Genomic DNA, 6,011 nt, shown 5'->3' on the forward strand with positions numbered 1-6,011 from the left:
ACTTTCTCCTCAGCATGAATTGTACTGCCCCACATTAGCGAGACAGTCTTCATAGGTCGAATGATGCCACCCACTCATTCAGTTCACTATTTTCCCGTTTGATAGTGTTGCTGGACTATCAGCACATGGATTTTGGCACTGATACGATACAATTTTGGCTTGTCTTTCCAATGGTTATTAGTTTAGTTTATTTGCAGTTAGTTCTGCCAGCCTCAGCCCTCTGTATCTTAGTATGGATTTCCACCTTGTTTCTAATTTGTGTACAGTAAATGAAAAAGTTAATGACGTTTATGGCATGGTTTTGGTGACTTGTCACTCAAATTATAATGTGTTAAGTTTCCAAAATCAAGTGCAATATCAGATGTTTTATCTGAATTTTTTGTGACATCTTTATCTACATGCTTCAGTATGTCTTTTAATATATTTGGCTGCACGTGTGCCATGATAACATAAGATGGTGACTAATAATTTAGATGTAGTTAGTTGCGAAGTCCACAGGTTACGATGCAGTATGAGTGCCGGTTTGCCAAGTCTCCATTTCTTTTTCCTTACTGGCGGATTGGGCCGCATCTCTTCGCTAAGTTCAAACAAGGCTTTCAGGCAGGGCGGTCATGGGTCCGTGGATTCATTGAACCTAAAGCCTCCACTAGTCTCTCACAGGAATAGTAATTATTGCAAAGCAGGTTAAGCCTGATCAAAGTTTGAATCAGACTTTGGTCCAGCATTGAAAGAAGTCTCTCCTGAGAGGCATCTTCATGGTTTTTTGGGCCCTGCTCATCATTGGTAGATAATGACACAGTGTTGAGGTAATTTACAGGTTATATGGAGGTTGCCCTGGATCAATAAATCATTTAGTTGAGTTTGGGACAGAGGTGGAGTAGTGATTTGATGAGCAGGAAAGGGCAAAGACCAAGGGTGCCCTGACAGTAATCTGTTTGGCCCATTTGTTGGACGAGACTTACAACACAATACCACATTAAAAGAATTTAGAGTTTTTTTTGTTATGGCTTTATATATATATATAAATATGTATAAATATATGTATGTGTATAAATACAGGTATATTATGTGTTTATGCAGGTATATTATGTGTATATATACAGGTATATTATGTGTATATATACAGGTATATATACAGGTATATTATGTGTATATATACAGGTATATTATGTGTATATATACAGGTATATGTATATCATAGATAATAAAATGAATACTTAAACATATTCCATAAAGTTGAATCAACATATAATTATAAAAGAAGCTGTCTTTTTTTATTGAATGTTTCTGGATTTGTTGTGCATAATACATTGGTGCAAAGAAGAAACATTTTGTCTTCATAATGTCATCAAAATATAATAACTTGCTCCTCCTCTGAAAACAGTTTCCTTTTCAGTTGACGTCTCCAAGCACTCTTAGTTCTTTTAATCTTTCTGCCTGACTACCTATCATTTGTACAGAGCCCCTGTAGGGACATGGTGAAGGAAAAGAATATTAGATGGGAGGAAAGAAATTCACTGATTATGTGTTCTCTTGCAAACGTTTTGCGTTCATCAGAGAAACTGTGTTCACTTGCAAAGAACTCAGGGGAATGCAAAACATTTGTGAGAAACGTAAACACTTTAAAATATAATTTTCCTCCTCATCTCATTTTTTCCCATCTCAACTATACATTTGAGACTACTTTTCAGGCTTCAATCGATTGCGGATGGATAAAAAAAATCCTACTTGCCCCTACTTGTTTTTTTTTAAAACCATGATTTTAAATGCAGCTTCCCCAAAAAAATCTTAATAATTAAAGGGATAGTTCACCCAAAAATGAAAATTGTCATCACTTACTCACCCTCATGTGTTTTCAAACCTGTATGAGCTTCTTTCTTCTGTTCATATTTTGAAGAATGTTTGTAACCAGACAGTTGAAGGTAGCCATTGACTTCCATAGTATTTATGGAAGTCAATGGGTGCCATCAACTGTTTGATTACCAACATTCTTTAAAATAATTTATTTTGTGTTCAACAAAACACAAAAGGCCGGGTGAGTCAACAAAACAGGTGAGTAAGTGATGACACAATTTTCATCTTTCATCAACTATCCCTTTAAGTTGCATGATTGTTTAAAAAAAAAAAAACAGACATATGAATCCCACATTTAGCCTACATATTTAAATGAGCTCAGTCCAATCGTGTCGCACCTTCTGCTTATAATTTTCTGCTAAACAAAAACTACCAGTATACAACCCCGCTAAAGACTAATTTTAAGAACTGCCAAGTTAATAAAGTATTTTTATCTTCTGGTCACGCTTGTCTTGCCTAGGGCTCCAGGTGAACCAGGAGAATCAGTGCTGGCCCCTAAAAAAACAGGTGCATGATGCCTCAGGATAAAATTAAGTCCTGCCCTGCATCATCTTGCATTGGATATTCCATTTCCCTTTAAAATACACATTACAAAAGTAAAATAGTATTTAACAGCATGAACGTTTACTTGAAGGGATAGTTCACCCAAAAATGAAATTTCTATCTTCATTTACTTACCCTCATATCTCAACCTCATGCACAAAAGGTATATTTGGATGAAAGTCTCGTTAAATGATGAAACTTCTCTAACCCCTTGATCTGTTAGATGATTATTTAAATTAGGTCTAATGTTTAAAATAAGCAATTTGTTGTGAATGTGAGTGTTCGTGGTTTTTTTTTTTTAACAAAGTGATTTTGACAACATGTGCCCCTTCTAAAATGTTGGCGGTAACCAGGTCACTAACTGTGCTATAGAGCAGGTTTACTTTGCCTGTCAATGACGCCTCCCTGACATTGATTTGCACTCACGGCTTGCGCAGAAGACACACACTCATATTGATTAGCTGTCTGTATTCCATTCCTCAGAAATCAATGCTGTTTGTGGCTTTGCCCGTCTACAATGATATAGTTTTTGGGTCTAAAGACAGCATTCTAATAATGTTTGAAATTAGCCTAAAACGCGTCGTGGGAGGGTCGTTTTAACGAAGTGGGCGGAGTCTGCGATACTCTTTGGCTTTTGATAACGTTCTCTGACAAATAGTTTTGTTTTTGCGCGGCTGTTGTTTATACCAGCAGAAGCTCAATGACTCATGGTGACACATTGTGAGCAAGCTCACTTGTGCCCAAAAACAACAAACAATGCGGCTGTTCTCATTTAGACCTAATTGAAGCTCTCGTTCCACCGCTTGGTGATGGAATGACCTGTTAGAGATGAAATCTGTTCAACATTTACTCCAACTGTGCATTCATATCTTTTTCATCTGCTATAAATGGATTTTGTTTGCTGTGGAGCTGTATACATTTTTATTATAAAATACTATTTTAATATAGTGTTTGCTATAGGCAGTTACATGAAGCTCCTTTAGGGGGCAGTACAGCTTCACATTGATTCCCTTTTTGATAGCATTGTGGCCCTCAGCCCAGATGTGATCAACTGGAAAAAAAGAAGTGCACCTACTCCAAGCTACAAGGACGACACAAACCTGGCAGAGGCCCCCTGCCCTGCCTTATGCCCACCTGCGTGCCCATCTGCAGAAGAGCCCCGCCAGTTGTTCTGTTTTTGTGCCAGGGTGAATCAAGCCCATCGGCTCCACTCCCAGGTGTGTATCTGGCTGTGTTTGTTTGTTTGTTTGTGTGTGTGTGTGTGTCCCAACTCCCTGATATACTGGTCTTCCTGGGAGGAACCAGTGATCAGATGTCTAAAAGTCCACTTGTTGTATTGTGGTTTATGAAAAGGAATGGAACCAGATTGTGTGCTGGCTGGTCCAACTGCAGTTTTGGCTTCAAACCTGCAGTTTGCATGCCGTCGGAGTCGGAGCAAAGATGGAGTTTTATGCTCCTTTATATATGCAATATTTATGTATGTACAAAATGAGAGTTTTTAGAGTGACAACTGCTGTGTTACATATCCTTGTTTTCCCCCCTAAACAAAATTGCTTTCATATCATGTCCATAAATGTCTATTTGTTTAAACTGACCTTTAAGTCAACATGACATCAAAATTGCCTATAGGCAAAAGAGCATTTTGACCCTATTTACTTAAAATACTTTTAAGTATTTAGTGAAATGAAAATTAATTTATTTTCCAAATGTAGATTGTTGATTAAATTGTAAGTGATTCATTGTCATGCATTATTATTTTTTATTTTTGACCTTGTAATTTAATCAATGTCATAGCTCAATAATATGGTGAAGTGTCAGACTTCTCTCTGGTGACGTACATAATGCCAGACTTCTCTAATCATTTTGTCACTTTGTCAAGAACCGATGAACTGAGTCTTTTTTTACCCAATAATTCATTTTACTCTGATGAACGCCACCAATATGGAAGAAAAGATCGGTCACTTCTGTTTCATCTTAACTTGAATTTGCTACACTCCTGAATGACTTGACTTTTCTGATGGTTAACATTTAGCCAGTGCAATGTTTACCAATAGTTGTTAAGTTGTTTGCATTCTATTTGTTTTGTTTAATTGTTTAGTTAATATTTAATTGAATAGCATGTTTCTCTTGAGAATATGTCAGTAACTGAAAAAAAATGGTGGTGATAGGTTTTATAATGTCTTAATTATAGGTGCTTTGTGTTTGTGCCATATGGAGTTAGAAGTGCCAGTGTGTGCTGAAAACAACAGCTTAAACTAGGTATAGGCGGTTATCTAGTCTTACAGCCAGACCGATTAGCCCAAAAGTGCCCCAAAACCTTGTAAAACCATCAAAGCAGACCATCTAACTAGCTTGGCCAGGCAGAGACAGCAGCTAACTCACCTTAGGCTGTTTTTTTCCATGAGGGGAATAGTGGAAATCTCCAAATTGTGGCAATCATTTTTTTCCTTTATTTCAAAATCAATGAACATTCGGTTGTGCATAGCAAATAAAAGAAATGAGCAGCCATGAATGATATCCTCAAGCTAATGAAAACTGATTATCACTATCTAAAAAGCTCATCTGGTGGAATGGTACATTAAATGATATATTCTGTGTGGAGACACTTTAGAGCACCTGTGGCCCTGCTAAACCATTTCCATACATGCACTCTTTCTGAAATACTAATGAGTGGTTAAAAGCATGCTTTTAATAGATTTCCCTTTTCTTGCTTCACAGTTGAAGATGAAGATCCCTTGTGGCAGACATGCCACATTTAGCATCACATATCCACAAGCTCCCTGAGCGATGACGCATGTCGGGCCTTGTGTGAAAGGTAAACTTAAGTTCTGGTAAAGGGTTGATGATTTAATGAAATATGCATTGATCTAACTTAATTTAGTGTTGAATTTTTAATCAATAGTCATGGGGGGAAGGAGATCATAAAGACGGGGCTATTTAATGAGACTGATAATGGGCAGGATCTCCACAGTGGATCATTCATGTTTGAGAACCCAGCTGTTCTGATGGACGAGCACGTTAAGCTTTGAAACTTAGGAATGGGAGGAGGGGGTTACTGCTGGAAACAGGACCTTGGCTGCTCTGAGAGCTACTTGACCTTGAGTAATGTCATACTTTATGAACTGTGCCGAAGTAAAACTCTGGTTCACCAACTGCGATGCCTCTCAAAATCAGTGTCTGAAAAAATGAGGAGATTGAGAAAAATTAGCTGTAATTTCTGAAGCTGAAACTTTCAAAATGTCATAAATGGGTGCTTATTGAATGTGACATTGATTAGCCAAGGGAGCAATGAAGAAAGATGGCGGACTGTTTCATTAATTATACAATTTTATGACATTCAGAATTACACTGATCTAAAAGCGGAATTTATTTTACTAAATGGATAACATTTTCTTTTTATTTTCGATGGTGGATTATAAATCATTCAAGTATACCTTTTTATTCATTTTTAGGTAGATGCAGATGGTGGGGTGGGGAGCATTTAATTTCTCATAACAACCAGAGGCACAGATCTACTGATGCAATTTAATTAAGTCTGGCCATGTGCTATAATTAAGCCATGGCTAACACTGAACTTAAAATATTATAATTTACTTGCCCTCACATTGAACTAA

Source organism: Siphateles boraxobius, unplaced genomic scaffold (assembly GCF_051911475.1).
Source record: "Siphateles boraxobius isolate OS27281-9 unplaced genomic scaffold, OSU_SipBor_1 11, whole genome shotgun sequence".
Lineage (NCBI taxonomy): Eukaryota > Metazoa > Chordata > Actinopteri > Cypriniformes > Leuciscidae > Siphateles > Siphateles boraxobius.